The following is a 17,893-nucleotide window of genomic DNA, read 5'->3' as shown; positions in this document are numbered from 1 at the left end:
GAAGCCTTTGTGAGATGTATTTGTCTCTCTAGCATGTCCTATCTAGACTGGAAAGGGTAAAATCATTACAGTGGGTGTTTCTGGTACTTTTGTTTTTTGCAGATATACAGCAGATTCAGCAGTAGTGGGTGTGAGGAGGATTTAAAGTCAAAGCAGAGGTCACCCCTTAGCAGTCTGTAGGACAGTGAGGATAGGAAAAATGATCTAAGGCGGTCCTCATAAATCACATGTTGGCTCCCTGGAATCTGCAGAATTTACATTTTTTTAAACAGGTCTGTTCAACAGGTTTGAGGCCCATTTTTAGTGGAAGCCAAGAAGCATGGTTTAGTTTAGTTTAGTTTACTTTAGTGTTGTTTTGTTTAGTTTAGCTTAGCTTAGCTTAGTTTAGTTTGGTTCAGTTTAGTGATTTGCTCAGACTCACAGAAGCTTAAAGAATCAAACCCAAGACTATGGGATGAAGCATGATAGCAACGTGTAGTGATGATCCTCCACATTAATTGCCAAGGTGAAACTTAAACTTAAGGTTAGTAAAATGTATGAGAAGAGTGGAAGATGCGGATTTGTGAGCTAAGAGAAACAATACTTTTTGAATAAAAGTTCATTCACTGGAACATGTAGTAGACAGACAAGGATTATGTCATGAAAAAGCAAAAGTAGTAACTATTTCGGAGTCCCTGTATCTTACATATTGTATCCTACATATTGTATCCTACATATTTTGCTAAGTCAAAGGTATATCTGGGTCGACATAATTGCTGTAGTAACTATTTTGCAAATATGGAAGTATTATACCCTCTGCATAATTTGTTACACACCCCATGGGGAAGAGAAGATGAAATACATTAAAAATGTTTGTGTACTAAGTTGGTACATCTTATGTATATTTGTAGTATATTTCTTCAGAAGAATTACATTTTCTGTAACTATTTTTCTGCTACCCCCTCCCCATCACCCAAGTTTGGAGTCAAGTACAGTGGAACACATTATACGAAATTATATGAAATGAAAACTGCATACATACATTTATACCCAAAACTACCAGCTTGTGTGAATGAGTGCCATGACATCTTTTCCTGTGAAAAGTTACAGACATTTTATAGGTGTAATCCTATACTGGGAGATAGCAGAAGCATGCCTACATTAACATTCAGCGGCCAATGTATTCTCTATTGATTTCATAACGCATGTATGCATGAGATCTTTATTGTGGTTGATAAATTTAGTAAATGCCAGAATTATTTCTTCAGACTGAGCCTGAAGCAAAGCTTTCTTTTGTCTGTGAAATTTCATCAAGTCACCTTGTTATTTTCTTTTTGATTTATGATGTCCCTTGACATAACATTTCAAGCTTACTTTTGCATTTTTACAGAATGCTTAAAGTGTTTTGGAAAAATCAGACATTTCATTTCCTGTTTTGCTGCATCCTTTTTTGGTTAAGGTCAGCCAACAGCCTTGTAAAATCTGTTTTATTCTATTTTTATTCTCAGGGACCATCTGTTCCACCAGTGCTATAAGCTGTTTGCTTATAAGCAGCACCTTCTTGCTACCATAGCATCTCTGCACTCCCAGTTAATATTCTGTCTTCATTTAACAGAGCTACACAATGCTGGGAGCATTTCTCATTTGCTTACTCATGTTCCCCGATTAGCTGTTTGCTTCATAACCTGAACTTCTAAACTAACCCCTATCTGTCTTTTCTACATGTTCACGATTCTTAATCTAATTTGAAAGTCAAGGTCTAGTCCTCAGCAACTGTTCCGTTTACCTTAGACATACAGTTTCAAATAAGTTTCACTTTTCACAACTGCAGTACTGGACTGTCAAATATGTATTTATTCCTCACTTTCACAGATATTCTTATGCAAAGAAGTCTCATTCTACTATGCCACAGTACTGTTTATGATTTTGTTTGATTAGCCAGCACTACTCTCTTATGTTAACCAATATTACCGTATCCACAAAATGGTTTGTAAACATGCAACCATATGAAAACCAGAACCAAGAAAAAAGTCCACGTTCTCCAAACCTTAAAGCAATGTTGACTTAAACACCAAGTTTATTAGAACTAACCTCCAGAACATTAAGTGCTTTCATTCATCCACATGCACTTCATCAGAACTAAAAGTTGTGTAAAAATCTATCCTTATAAATAGCACCTAATTACACAGTATCAGTCAATTTATCAATTAATTCATAAACCAATCTGTCAAAGTAAAATGCAAGGATGCATTTTGAAAAACAGCACCACATTAGAAACTTATAAAAGTAATGTCAGCTATTATATACTCTAAAAGTATAGTTAATAAAATGCAATTAAAAAGTACAGTTCAAAAACAAAACAGGTAGATGTAAACATTTAATATGACTTTCACAATTTATCTGCTCTCATTCTTAATACAGGATTAATTGAAATATGGTCATTAAGACCAGGTTTCAGTGTAGAATCCAATCTAAGTTGTCAGAGGAGTTCTGTATATTCTAATCTGTTTTCCCAAGCCCCCACTCTGGGATCTTGCAAAACTATTTCTAAAATACCAAAAACAATTTTTTTAAAACCTACACCTGTTACCAAATGCCTAAGTAATGCATTTTTCTGGTTAGCCTTCTCACGTCATACAGATGTTCATAAACCCTTTTAGCAAGTTTCCTGTCTGTCTTCTCCACATAAACAGAAAGGCACTGGTTATAGAGAGCCAAATATGCCAACCCTGCTGTGTTGCAATCACCTTTCCTGAATGTAATAGTTGTTAGGCTGACATTGTTCAAAGTAACCTCTTTCATATCAGCTATATATTGACAATAGTTGCACCTGCCACATTTAATAGTACCTGTCCTAAAAGTTTGTTTACCCTTCTCTAATAATTCCTTAATGTTGTTGTGTACTTTGTAAATAAAAGTGGGTTTATGACAAAGGTGCTGGTAAAGCTCCTCACTGGTTTTTAGAATGACCCAGTTCTGGGAAATTATGTTTCTTACCTTGTTTCTTAAACAATCATAATTGATGGCCATCCCATAATGGAAATTTTCCAGACTTGATTGTTTGAATGAGCCTATTCCCTTCAGCAGATCAGGTTTTCCTAATATACACTGGAATTTCGACTCCCTATTCTCTACAACTTCTATACTCAGTGACTTTAAAAGATCTAAGGGGTAACCTCTATCCAAAACACGGAGATCATGTGATTTAATTCTTTTTCAAAAAGGTCCTTATCCAAAATCATTCTGGCAGCCCTAATGAACTGGTCCTTCACTAAATGTATCTTACAGTGCATAGGATAACCACTATTGTAGAGGAGATAGCAGTTGGAGAAAGTATCTTTCCTATATATACTAGACATCAATACGCCCTGGTCCACTGTAAGTTGAACATCCAGAGAATGTTTGACATGTGGATTCATATTCTATGGAAATCTCAATAAATCTGTAGTGCTAGTCAAATAGTTTAAAAATGCCTCTGTTTGAAGGGGAGTCCCTTTCCAAATAAAAAAAAAGTAGATGGACGAAAGCATTTAAAATTTTGAAGGTTTATTTTAATAAACTTGGTGTTTAAGTCAACATTGCTTTAAGCTTTGGACAATGTGGGCTTTTTTCTTGATTCCTTGTTACAGTATCTCAACAGAGTTAAACATTTCTTTACTTCCTGTAATGACAGCTTACATATTGTTTTGTTTATTAGCTAATTTGCATCTAATTGTTCAGTACAGGCAACTCACAATCAGTTTCCCCAGGTCTGTACAGAGCTGTTTCTTTTACTTTACAAAACAGTGAACCATTTTTTTCACAAAGTGTTTGCTGTTAGGATCAATCCATTTTTCTTGCTTTACACCACAGTGAACTGCATTTTTCCTGACAGAAGATTTTATCTTTTTTTAAAATCAGTACCTTTTTCATCTTATACTCAGCACTGACTTCCCTTTTCCTATCAAGGGGTTTCACTTTTAAAACAATCAATTTACATACACTGTAGCTTCAGAAAATGCTGCAAATGTTTTAGAAAAGTCACAGGATAAAGAGTTTAACCGGTATACTAGATCTTTAGACTTGACAACTCACTCCTCAAGACAACATGCTTTTTACTTATGCTGTCTTCTTCTTGTTTAGACCCTCCCTCTAAGCCCCAATGTACTCTATGTCCTCCTTCTGTTTTTCTCATTCGAGATGTAGGTGTGTCTGACATCTTATTTTGGGCCATTCCTTTTATGCGAGTGGGTCCTCCTCCTCCTCCCCACAAGACAGGTGTAGATTGTCCTCTCAATATGCCCCAAAACTTCAACTTCACATACCCCACAGACACCTGGGGAACCCTATACATACATACATACATACATACATGTGTATATATATATATATATATATATATTATAGATAGATAGATAGATATTAGGGCAGGATCTAATAGATCAAAGGGGTACAGTTAATTTTAGAAAAGACGACCCTAGTAAAACAGAAGGTGATTTAGTCACTACAGAGACAATAATAAGAGATTTCTTTTTCACTTCTCTAAGAACATACCCATTACCATGAAAAGCCTGTAATAAACTCTCCAGATTTACTGTCTGGCACATTACATGACTGTAATTTACTTCAATATCTTTACCACCAAGAGCTTATTTAATAGTTAGCAGCACAGGATAAACAGCTCATTGACAGATCAAGCAAACTGCCAGTAATATATTTGTACTAGCTTCTCAAAATTCAGCCATGGCTCTTTCTTATCTAACACTGTTCCAAGACTTTTAATTCCAAAAGCAACACTTCTTGTTTGATGAATAGATTTCCCAGTCTGTTACTATAATACTTGCCATAGATCAAGGCAGATGTCAGAATTTCTGCAACTCTTCTTCCATCATGTGTTTGTTATAAATTCTGGTCATGTTTCAGAGGTGGAGGAAGCAGTATGTGTATGTGTTTTGTGTTTATGTATGTGTGTGTGTGTGTGTGTGTGTGTGTGTGTGTGTGTGTGTGTGTGTGTGTGTGTGTGTGTGTGTGTGTGTGTGTGTGTGTGTGTGTGTGTGTGTGTGTGTGTGTGTGTGTGTGCGAGTGTGTGTGTGTGTGTGTGTGTGTGTGTGTGTGTGTGTGTGTGTGTGTGTGTGTGTGTGTGTGTGTATGTGCATGCTCCTGGTACTCTGTGACCCTAAAGTGGATAAAATGGGTATCAGATAATGAATGGGTGAATTTGTGACAAACCTTCTTGTCATAGTACTGAATAACTATTATCTCCAGTTTATGCTCCTTTATTATTGACAAGGAATATCACCAGTGCTGCATTATGTTCAGAATACGGTAATGGATATATGTGCGTATATTAACATACCTGTACTCTAACAAACTACTGAATCTGTGTTTTTTTTTAATAAAAGGTTTTTAAAAAATGAAAAACTATTTGCTTTATCAATAAATAATGTGTTTATTTAATATAGCAATTAAAATATAGTCATTAGTTCTGATGGAATGTAATCTTTGGGAAACATACAGGTTGGGAGGTATTTAATGGCTGACATTCTTTGGCAGCTTGAGCTGCACCAGTATAAAATTGCAGAAATCAAAACAAATATCCTCTGTATATTGTTCTGTTGATTTTACAATGTATTTCTTGAAACGTTATAAGAGGTATATTTGTGATTCTTTACTGTCTTAACTAAAACTTTATACAAAAACACAACACATACAAATCCAGTCTACTAAAAAATATATATAAACATTTAGCAAAACACAAACACAGAAGACTTTTTCTAAACCTGATGGTATTTTCTAGATGTACGTTCGAGAGGGGGAAATGTGTCCTGTGGATTCAGGCCTCACAACACCTCCGGTAATCTGCTATTCACTAATAATGCGCATGCTAGAGGGAAATTACTTATATCTGCTTACATTACCAACAGCAGCCTAACAATACCCTACAGTGTTTTGTTGTTTCCTTATTAGAACCACCCTGTAGCTTATTATGGCTTGCAGCTGCTTATATTACCAAGAAGATGTATATCAATAATATACTTACCAAAATGTAGAAATTACATTTGAATGATACACAAATAAATATAAGATACCCCAGTGGGAGACGGAATCTTGACTGCCTGATCTATCTGTGTCTCGTAATTTAAGATAGACTTTGACAGTGAGTGTCAGCTGAACTGGGTTGCAGGGTAGCTTAAGCAGTTATGCAGCATTTTTTTTCTGAATGACAATGAGAACCACAACCAAAGAGATGCAAAGAATCAGTGCAGCCCCTTGTGCCATTACAGGTACATTCATACAGGTGAGACGTATCTGAGTAGGGTACTACATCCTATAATGCCACTGTAAATCTATCTTGCTTAACAAAAAATAAATAAAATCAGAAGCAGTGATGAAGCAACATTCTATGAAGGAGCAACCAGTGTCACTCATGTAATGTTTTGTCACATGTAAGATATAGAAAGGGATTGTTAATGTTATTTTTGACACCTTTATTGAATTATCACTTAAGACATTGGCAAACATACATTTATATAAAAGAAAACAAACCATGTTAACTTGTTCATAGTTACAAACATTGTACATCACATATATTCTTTTATACAATCATCAATCCAAAATTAATCAAACTGATCAGTTCTTGCCTTCCTTTAATCCTAAATCTCCTCCAAAACATTATTCTGTATGCATTGTTCCCCCGATTTCCTTTTTTACTATGTAGTTTTCTTCTACCCCTTTCTAAAGGTCCCACTTCTAAGTTCTTTTATCTCTGTTACAATATTCACTACATCAAATACAGTTAGTTTAGTCTTTTATTTCTATTTTCTAGTAATCGTTTTTTCGGTAGCCAGAAGAATTAAACTTAACAAAGCCTCACTGTATCTAGGCAATTCAGATCCTGTATCCCAGTTTAAACAAATCATTTCCTTATTTACACCTATTTGCTCACTCAGTATTTCTGACAGAGTACTCTGTAGGGAATTTTGAAAGTCTGCCATCTCATTGCACTCCCAAAACATGCATTCCCATTTGTTTCTTTCTTGCCCATTCGACCTCCAACATTTGCCATTTAACCATGGAAAACAATTTTGGAGTCTGCTTGGGGTATTGAAATACCTACACAAATATTTCCAAACAAAAATTCTAAATCATCTAGACATGGCTGCGTATTTGGGAACCATATATATGTTCTCCCATTGTTTCCCTGTGAATTGCTTCTATAATATGCATTCACAATCTTTTATAACCTCCTCTGATTGATTCCTATAATAATCATGCATTATTTTTGATGCCCTACTAATTATCCCTTTTTAATAGCAGCTTCTGTTTTATATTCCACTAAAAAATCTACCAGAGCAGGTATTTCACTTAGGATTCTCCTTTCCTTTTCTCTTTCCCTATAATCTGATATCAATCTCTGATAGGGAGTGCAGTCTCTAGCCAACAGAACAAAAGTCTTCTTGACCACTTCCCATTCTATTATCATAGCCTCTCTAGTTATTTGCTCCCAATACCTTGGTTCCTTTGCCAGTTTTCTCCAGTAAATTTCAGACCCCTCTTGCAGAATCTCTTCTCTCCATGTACATTGTGGCTTAGTTTTCAGAATACTTTCTCCTACTTAATGAATAGAATATTCTGTATGGCTGTTGTTTTTGTCCTTAAGGATTTACATCCAAAATGCCACTCTCTTTGTATTGCTTGAGTTCCCCCCTGCTTCATTATCATCATTCCTTCCCACCTTGAATTATAGTTTTCTGCTTGTGTTATAAATATGATCCTTAAATGTGTAGCTCTAAAATATCCCATAAAATCAGGTAATCCTAAACCAGCTTGTGCTCTTGGAAGATATAGCTTATCCCACTTGACCCTTGCTCTCTTCCCCTCCCAGATAAAATCCTTCAACTCTTTATTAAATACTGCCCACAGCTTCTTCTCTTGTTGATAAAAATATGCCTGACCTGCGTATAAAACTAAAGGAACTAAAAATATTTTTACTGCTTGCATCTTGCTATCTATATCCATATACAACAACTTCCAGTTTCTCAGTTTTCATATTATATTTTGTTTAGTCTCTTGTCACGTATCCTTAACTGCCATAACAGAATCCTTTTTAACCCAACCTCTAAATACTTCACTTTGTCATGTCCCCATCAACAGGGGTATTTCTGAACCAATTCATGAGTGGGTGCATAGTTTACAGCTGATGCCTTTGTTTTGTCTTCATTAATTTTATACGCAGCAAAGACTTGAAACTGTCTCAGAATGTTCCACAACACTGAGATGTCCTTTTCTAGTTTCATTGGGTACAAAATAATATCTGCAAATAAAGTCAGCTTTTCTTGATTGTCATACCAATTATATGCCTGAATTTTTGAGTCTCTAATTTTCTTTGCAAAGGGCTCTAAATTTATGCAAATAACAATGAGGAAAGAGGATATCCCAGCCTGATTCCTCTGTAGAGACACAACTTATCAGAGAGGAACCCTTCCACTTTTATTTTTGCCTCTGATCAATCATATATCCTCTTAATTAACTATTTTATTGTACCAGAGAAGACAAATGCTTTTATCGTCCTACTCATAAAATCACAGGTTAGTCTGTTGAATGCTTTCTCTGTGTCAAGACCCACCAACAACAGCAGTGTTTACTTAACATTTTGATCCCTCTAGTCATCATTGTTCTATTAATGTTTTCAAATTTTGCCTCCCCTCCACAAAACTACATTGATCCATATCTATCAGTTTTGGAAACAACTTTGCTATTCTTTTAGCAATTATAGATATAAACACTTTGTAAACATCATTTAAAATTGAAGTGGGCCTATATGAAGCTGGGTCTGATCTGTCTTTAAGTATTACAGCAGCCGCAGCTTTCATTCAGGATGTTGGTGCTTCCCCTCCTTTTCAAGTACTGATAAAGAATACTCTCCAGTTCTTTTTCACTTTCTTCCCTCCTAACCTCCAAACCTCCAAACTTCTTCAGGAATACCGGTTATTCCTGGAGATTTTCTTGTGGTTTGATTATACATCACCATTTATCTCATCTCCTCTTATCTTAACTGTTAATTGTTGAACCTCATCTCCCTCGAATCTTGGTATACCTAAGTCTTCCATAAATATTTCTGTTTGTGCTTTTTCTTGATTTTCATATTCCTCTGTTTATAAAAAAGTTTGTAAATTTCTGAAATATCTCTAGTACCGCTATATGATCTCTGGTTGTTTTTCTTGTTATAGGCTCTCTAATTTTGGCAACAACCTTTTCTACTTTCTGTTACCTAGGCTGTTTTGCTAAACGTTTTTGTGCTCTGGAATTATTGCCAAAAACAGTTGCTTAACAGCAATCTTTCTAAACTGGTGCATATCATCTAGATGCTCCCTTATTTTCTTTTTAGCACACTGCAATTGCACCTCTTCTTGTTGTGTGAGATTCCCACTTATTCTGTATTACATTAACATTTGTCAGACCCTCTAAATAATGCTTGTTACTTCTTAACCATATCTTCTGTTCCTTTATTTCCACCCTATTTTTAAATTCCACTTTCATTTTATCCCACTCATTAGCTATAACTTCTGAATACATTTCTATCTTTCCTAATAACTCTTGAATAATTTCCACTACCCATTCTGTAAATTCCTCTCATTTTATCAGGTAGTGGGGAAGTGCCAGTGTCTCATTTGTACTTCGTTACCCTGCATTGTTGTCCTAGTTGTTAATGGTGCATGATCTCAGATGGTTATTGGATATGTGTCAAAGCTTTCAATTAAATGAATATGTTCCTGTGAAATATTATTTTTTTGTGTAGTCTAGACTGGTTATTGTATCTTGGGGAATAATATGTAAATTCTCCCCAAGCTTCTGCTACTGAATTCATGTTTTCCATACCAAATATATTCATAAATGTATTGATACATCTACCATCTTTTGTTATAGTTTCCCTTCTATGTCCCCATTCATATTCTCCCTGTTGGAAATCAAGTTACAGTCCGTACCTGTAAGTAATATTTCCTGCTGAAAGTTGATTATTTTTCCCAAAATGTTCTTAAGCTCCATAACAGTTTTAGGTAGAATAGAAATACATGGGCAGTGCAATCCTCCTCCCTTGCCAGTAGCCCCTTATTATCAGAAATATACCATTGCTGTCTTTTGTTTCCTTTTCTATCATTATTGGAGCTCCTCCAGCAATTAGTCTAAGTATTTCTCTTTTCCTTTGTTCCTGATATTCTAATTAATATGCATCATTAAATGTTTCTTTATCAAGTTCACATGTTCACTTCCTTCCAAATGTGTCTCTTGTAGCATTGCTATTTGCACTCTGCAATAGTCTTACCCTTTTGCCTATACCTGTGAAGCCATTCACATTTCAAAATATGTTTCCTGTATCTATTTTGATTAGAAGTTATTATTTCTAACTATTATGTATGACAACTTTTATATGTCTATTTCCAACTTTGATATTATGTGCAGCCACTGTTTGGCAGGTTGATCCTTTATACAGCTGTTTCTTGTCATCTCCATTTGAACCTATGTCACATTTTACAATACTTTTTAAGTGAAACACCTCAAACAAACAAAAAAAAACACCCCAGAACTTATTAACTTCAAACAAATACAGAAAATTATGTTTGTCTTCAAATAATGAAGTTTAGCCCTCCTGATAGGAACAACTGTCCCATATCAAAACCTGCAGCCACAGGTATTGATTAACCTAACATTAAGGTTGTCCATGCTGAAGCATATGTTACAGTGTGGGTTCCTACTTAAACTAATTGTTGTCTGTTCTTGTCTTATCTTGATTTCCCTCCCAGACATGAAAAACAGCTTATATTATTTCATAAAACATTAATTTTTAACCTTTAGAAAAGGTGCATAGGCTATCTTTAAATAAAACTAAATTATAATTAAATGCATTCAATTATTTAGTTACCAGAAAAGTTACTATCGCTTATTCACGTCAAAAAAGTTCAAACTTTATTTTTATTGAGTTGTTTGTCCTTGCGCCCTTTAATTTTAGATTTTCATCAGTAAACAATGTCCAGACCTCTTGATTTATTGCCTTCACCTTTAGTTAGCTTGTTTCCATGGAAACATCAAGAAGAGAATGTCCTTCTCAACTGACAATGAACATTTATTTGCTAAAGGAAAACTATTCATAACATTGTGGTCACTCATTAGAAAAAAAACTTGCTTAAACAAAAAAAACTTGTCATTAGATTAAGCCAAGGGCATTAATCCAGGAATTCACCTAATCAAAAGTAAAAGAAAAATGTCAACTCTCTATATGTATTGCATTATATTCAGTGCACACTTACACCCCATCCTCCACCCAAAAGCCAAAGATAACAGCCCATTAAATCAAACATGTTTTTGCCCAGTCTTTCCTTTTCTTTTACATTGTAATACCTGTATTTCTTAAAACTAAAAAGGAAAAATGTACTTGTTTTCTTTAGTATCTCCATTGCACATAACAGTAACTAAAAATGCTTTGCTAGATAACGTGTAATTTATATTATGAAGTGCTTTATATAAATACTGTTAAGAATGAAAACTAATGTATAAATGAACAACCAAATGAAAAAGCAAAAGCACATAAATCGTAGATAAATAAAAAACAAACTGTGCTATGATGGACGTGGGTATTTTTAATATAAAAAAACAGGTAAGCACTTTCGTAAAAATGTCTTCAGTCCATAAAATAACAACACAACATAGCCATTTAAATATAACTTCAAAAACACACATTATCCAATATGTCAGCAACTTCAAATCACATGATGTAAAAACAATTACCCTCTTCTTTTCTTTAATTTGGGTTTTAAAGAGACCTTATCATTAAGGTCCCGTGTCTTGTCAGCTTGCAAGTGTAAAATCCAAAATAACTTATGGTGCTGAGTTTCATTGCCCATGTCTCCCACTCTACCATGGTCATTAAGTAGCTCTACCACTTTAAATTTAAAAGTGTGTTCAATACTAGTTTCTTTAACTTGTCTAGCCAGTGAGTTATTAATATTAAGATTTCTTATATCTCTCATGTGCTCCTTCATTCTTTCAAAAAGCATTCTATTAGTTTTGCCTATGTAAAATTTTGAACATGATACACATTGCTCTAAATATACTAGGTTCCTCATTCTACAAGTGGCATGTACCCTAAAGTCATAAGTTGTGCCAGTGAGTGGATGGATAAACATGTTGCTAGAATCTATAAGATGGCAAGGAAATGTGCCATAGGTAGTAGAAACATCCCTAATGTTATTGTCATTATAGCACAAAATCCTCTTAAGTAATTTTTTTATTTCTAAAAGAAAAAGTGGATTGTGTTCCCAACACTCTATTTACTTCAGCGCCTGATATTAACACATGCCAGTTCTTTTTGATAACATCAGATACAACCTTAATATTACTAGAGTAAGTGAGATTAACGGTAGGTCCTTTTATGTTAACTGTAGTGTCCGGTGTTGTATAATTATGTTGCCTATCAGAGAAATATGGAGAAGCTCTACTATTTCTTAGCATCTTGGCCTCATTAATGCCATATCCTACTTCATTAGCTTTATAACCACGTGTTATTAGCTCTTGGTCCATAACATCTATTTCTGATAGAAATTTATCTTCCCTGTTATTTAGATTGGACATTCACATGGCTTGACCGTTCACTATATTTTTAAAAATGTGTGGAGGGTGTTAACTATGTCTATAGAGAATATGATTTCTGTGACAATCCTTCCTATAGCGGCTAGTCTCAACTTTTTCTAGTCTAATATCTAAATAATCAATACTGTACATGGAAGTATGGCTAGTAAATTTCAAAAATCATGTGGTATTGTGCAGACATTCAAGAAACTCATTGAATTCATGTTCAGAAACTCATTGAATTCATGTTCAGTCCCTTTCTAAAGAATAAACACATCATCCACAAAATGCTTCTACAACATGATGTTGCTTAAAAACTTGTTATTAAAGAAAACATATAGCTTTCCCCACTGCTCCAACACTATGTTAGCTACTCCTTTTCTGTATTAGAAAATAATACTTTTGTCTTTGACGGTGACTATTATTGTCAAAGAAAAGGAGTAGCTATGGACACCCCCCTGCGCCAACAGCTATGCTAACATAGTGTTGGAGCAGTGGGAAAAGCTATATGTTTTCTTTAATAAAATGTTTTTAGGCAACATCATGTTCTATAAGCATTTTGTGGATGATGTGTTTATGCTTTGGAAAGGGACTGAACATGAATTCAATGAGTTTCTTGAATATCTGCACAATACCACATGCTTTTCGAAATTTACTAGCCATACTTCCATGTACAACATTGATTTTGTAGATATTAGACTAGAGAAAAATAAGATGGGGAATATTGTTACTAGCTGCTATAGGAAGGATTGTCACAGAAATCATATTCTCTATAGACATAGTTTACACCCGCAACACATTTTTAAAAATATAGTGAAGGGTCAAGCCATGAGAATGCCCCTTCTAAATAACAGGGAAGATACATTTCTATAGGAAATAGATGTTATGGGTGAAGAGATAATAGCACATGGTTATAAAGCTAATGAAGTAGGATATGGCATTAATGAGGCCAAGATGCTAAGAAATAGTAAAGCTTCTCCATATTTCTCTGGTAGGTAAAATAATTATACAACATCGGACACTACAGCTAGCATAAAAGCGCCTACCATTAATCTCACTTACACTAGTAATATTAAGGCTGTATGCAATGTTATCAAAAAGAACTGACGTATTAACATCAAATGCTGAAGTAAAGAGAGTTCTGAGAACACAACCCACTTTTTCTTTTAAAAATAAAAAAATCACTTAAGAGGATTTTGTGCTATAATGACAATAACATTAGGGATGTTTCTACTACCTATGGCACATTTGCTTGTACCTCTTGTAATTTTTGCCACCTTATAGATTCTAGCAGCAGGTTTATCCATCCACTCACTGGCACAACTTATGACTTTAGGGTACATGCCACTTGTAGAACGAGGAACCTAGTATATTTAGTGCAATGTGAATCATGCTCTAAATTTTACATAGGTAAAACTAATAGAATACTTTTTGAAAGAATGAGGGAGCACATGAGAAATATAAGAAATCTTAGTATTAATAACTCACTAGCTAGACATGTTAAAGAAACTAGTACTGAACACAATTCTAAATTTAAATGGTAGAGATACTTAATGACCATGGTAGATTGGGAGACATGGGCAATGAAACTGAGCACCATGAGTTATTTTGGATCTTACACTTGCAAGCTAACACGACAGGGGGCCTTAATGATAAGGTGTCTTTAAAACCCAAGTTAAAGAAAAGAAGAGGGTAATTGTTTTTACATCATGTGATTTGAAGGTGCTGACATATTGGATAATGTGTGTTTTTGAATTTATATTTAAATGGTTATGTTGTGTTTTTATTTTATGGTCTGAGGAGTTTTTACAAAAGCGCTTACCTTTTTTTTTGTATTAAAAGTACCTACTGCCATCATAGCACAGTTTGTTTTTTATTTAAGAATGAAAATTGTTTTACTTACAGTTACTTTCTCTTTTCTTTCTCTCTTTTTACCTTTTAGGGTCCCTCCAAACATTAATGATATGAAGTGGGACAAATGCTTGTTAGTCCCCCTATAAGTCTAAGAAAGTCAAATCCCATATTTCTCAGCCTCTTTTTCTTATAAATCCACATTTCTCAAATGTAATTGATGGTATATAGTCTCACATGTATTCTCTACTTTCAATGTTGCTGGTCTTTTTCTTATTTATCTGCAGTTCACAATGCCAGACTATGGTTCAAGTCCAAGTTTTTGGTTTTTAAAGCATTTTCCTATGAGAACCTGGAAAAACTTTTACTAACAAAGTCACTTCATGAGCTTTATTTTCAGAAGAATGTGAAGCAGAGTCTTCTTCTCTTTGATGGTTCAGTTTTTGATGGACATTTTTTTTTTATTTCCTCCTTAGCCTATTCTGTATCAAAAAATAACTTTGATCCTCCAGGAAAAAATATTCTGCAGACAGTTTGATACAGGAGCTAGAATTTCACTCGTGTCTCTTGATATTCTCTTTTTTCTGGGATAAATTTGCTTCTCTTCTGCCTGGTGTACATTGAATAATCATTTTCCACAAACACTCTACTGTATCCAGTTTTTAATACTTTGCCCTTCTACCACAGTTTTGTCACGCTGCTGGTTTGCCTGCATCTTTACTAATAGAGATCTTGGCTGCTTTCTCAAAGCCAGGTTTAAAGCATATGTAGAGTGTGCTTTTTCAATTAACAAATCATGCTGTAGAATACCATTCCATTTACATATTTATGGTTTCATAAAAATAATAAAGTCTGTTCCTTCCAGTTTCTCTGGTAAAGCAGAAAATCTCAGGTTTTCTTTACATGCTCTGTCCTCTAACTGTACCATTTCTTGAAACTAGCTCTTTTTGAGGCAGTTTCATACTCAGACAGCCTTTCCATTATTTTAACCTCTGATTTTTGTAGTTTTATCAATTCATCTGAACAGCTGTTTTCAATTTGTTCCAGCCTTTTGTTATTTTAGTTAATGTACTCCTTCAGTGTTTCGGGTGGCCACTGTGGTGCAGCAGTTAGCGTTTCTGCCTCACAGCAAGAGGTTCTCCAGTTTGATCCTCGGCTGGGATGCCTTCTGTGCAGAGTCTGCATGTCCTCCCTGTGGTCGCGTGGGTTTCCTTTGGGTGCTCCAGTTTCCTCTCACATCCCAAAAGACATGCTGTAGGAGGATTGGACAATCTAAATTGGCCCTAGGTATGTGTGCGCATGTGTGTGCCTTCTGTGGAAGGTAGGGTACCGGGCTGGCAACTCTACACTGTAAAACTCCACTGCCAATTATGAGCAGACAGATGATCCACTGTGGCGACCCCTAATCAGGAAAAAGCCAAAAGAAGAAGAATTACTCCTTCAGTGTTTCATTTATTTTAATCCACTCTGAGCACATATGACATATTGGAAACATCTCTTGTACAAAAGCTGGAGATTGAACTGATTTTTGCTGAACAGCTGCAGGATTCTTCCAAGTCAGTGTTTTCTCTACACCTTTTCTAGTTCATTTTCTGTCAGGCTCCCTAACTTTCTTCCATCCAGGCAGTGTATTCATGAGCTAACACCTGAATTTTAATAAAAGAGGCAGAATTACTTGTCCTTATCTATTTTTTTTTCACATCGTGAGAGCTGAAATTAAGTTGTTGGTCATTGTATAGCCATCTTGGAAATCCTCAGGGTTGTTAAGGTTATTGGTAAAAAGTAGTGGGTGTCACTCCGACCTTCATAACACATGTAGTGATTATCTCTAGCAGTAAAGAAATAACCGTTTTGTGAATACATATAACCACGTGTATGGCAATGTCAAATTTGTCCTTAGAAATTAGCATACTCTCTGTGTAAAGAAAATAACTGTCCACCAACAAGGCAAATAATGATGAAACAGGTACAGTGCTTTTAAAATGTGCACCCATCCCCTCCCCTGATTAATAAGAATTAAGAGAACACGTGCATGGCAATGTCAAATTTGTCCTTAGAAATTAGCATACTCTCTGCGTAAAGAAAATAACTGTCCACCAACAAGGCAAATAATGATGAAACAGGTACAGTGCTTTTAAAATGTGCACCCACCCCCTCCCCTGATTAATAAGAATTAAGAGAACATTAAAAAGTGTAGTCATACTTAACACAAATGTAGCAACATAGAGAAATTTGTTTTACAATAAAAGTCCTTTTTGCAATGAGTCAGAGGTTTGTATCCCTAGATGGGCTACAAGTGTATGACTTTCACAAGGAGTTCAATAAAGCCAAAGGGATAAAATGAAAAAAAAAGGATGTGGGGAAATATGGCTGCTGACCTTGATAATTTCTGCAACAAGGTAAAAGTGAAGTGGCAGCATAATGGATTATCATTTAGCAGCACAAAAGGTCAAAGGTCAGAAGAATATCAATGACTACAGAACCTGAGTTCAGATGTGCTGTGAAAGTCTTGACTGATGATTGCTGAAATACAGCACAGGTGGCCTCAGATGCCTCAGACACATAGTACAATTCTCATTAGTCATTTTGTGAGTAGTGAATGCAGACTGGAATAGAAAAGAATCCATTCCTCTGGTGTTTATCATCCTGATCCAGCTCAAAAGAGCAGAGAGACTGCCATCCTGTGCTATCACTATCCTGGGATTTGGGACAGGTGATTACCTTTCTAATTATTTAAACAGTTTGACTACATCACATACATTTAGCATGTCACAGAGAAAACTGGAGTTTGCATGTAGTACTTCTGTGGTCTGTCTGCACACTGACCTAGATGGATTGGGATACCTTCCAAAAGATTTTCTCAGCTACGTGATGATTGCTTGATCTGTCTGCTGTTTATCTTGTATTTTCCAGAAATCAATATTTGACTATAGCAGATGAATAATAGTGGAAACCTATACCAAGCAGACTATAATCCTGTGGTCAGTGACGGGGCAGTAAACATCCTATAGTTGCTGTCTATCATGCACCCTTATCCCAAGGGCTTGCAGAATGGGACTCAATGGAAAACACGATGCATCAAATGGACTTGGTATAGTTTTATAGCCCAAATGCATTAAGTATGTTTAGCGAAAATTGATAGACAAATTGGGCATTTGATGAAAGTATTTTTACATTTGGGTGTGGGGCAAAGTCCACACTCTTCCTTGCAGAAGGGTTGTGTACCTACTAACTAAAATCATTATCACCAGTGATATCTGACCTTTGGAGTAAATTATAAACCTTTTCCTTGGCAATCACTCATCCCTTTAATCCTGACTCTACTGTTTTTCCTGTAGCCTGTGTTATGGAACTATAAGGAATACCACATTGTACTCTTGAATTCTTCATGACACTTTGAACATTAGACCCAAGAAATCCTTCTGTATGTGCATGAGCATATCACTGAAAATGCCACTTG

At 35.3% G+C, this 17,893-nt stretch overlaps 2 protein-coding genes across 3 annotated transcripts in view; one reads left to right on the top strand and one right to left on the bottom strand.

The window, feature by feature from the left end:
* The window catches only part of LOC122813471 (serine/threonine-protein kinase TNNI3K), a 2,121,983-nt gene that overhangs the window by 1,624,124 nt on the left and 479,966 nt on the right, over positions 1-17,893 (top strand). The gene's annotated exons all lie outside the window — the stretch shown is intronic.
* LRRC53 (leucine rich repeat containing 53) overlaps positions 1-17,893 on the bottom strand; it is a 66,813-nt gene that overhangs the window by 48,044 nt on the left and 876 nt on the right. The window lies entirely within an intron of this gene.

Source organism: Protopterus annectens, chromosome 10.part0 (assembly GCF_019279795.1).
Source record: "Protopterus annectens isolate FY-2018-M chromosome 10.part0, PAN1.0, whole genome shotgun sequence".
NCBI lineage: Eukaryota > Metazoa > Chordata > Ceratodontiformes > Protopteridae > Protopterus > Protopterus annectens.
Note: the sequence above shows the minus strand (reverse complement) of the source record. Positions and strands in the feature narration are given on the sequence as shown.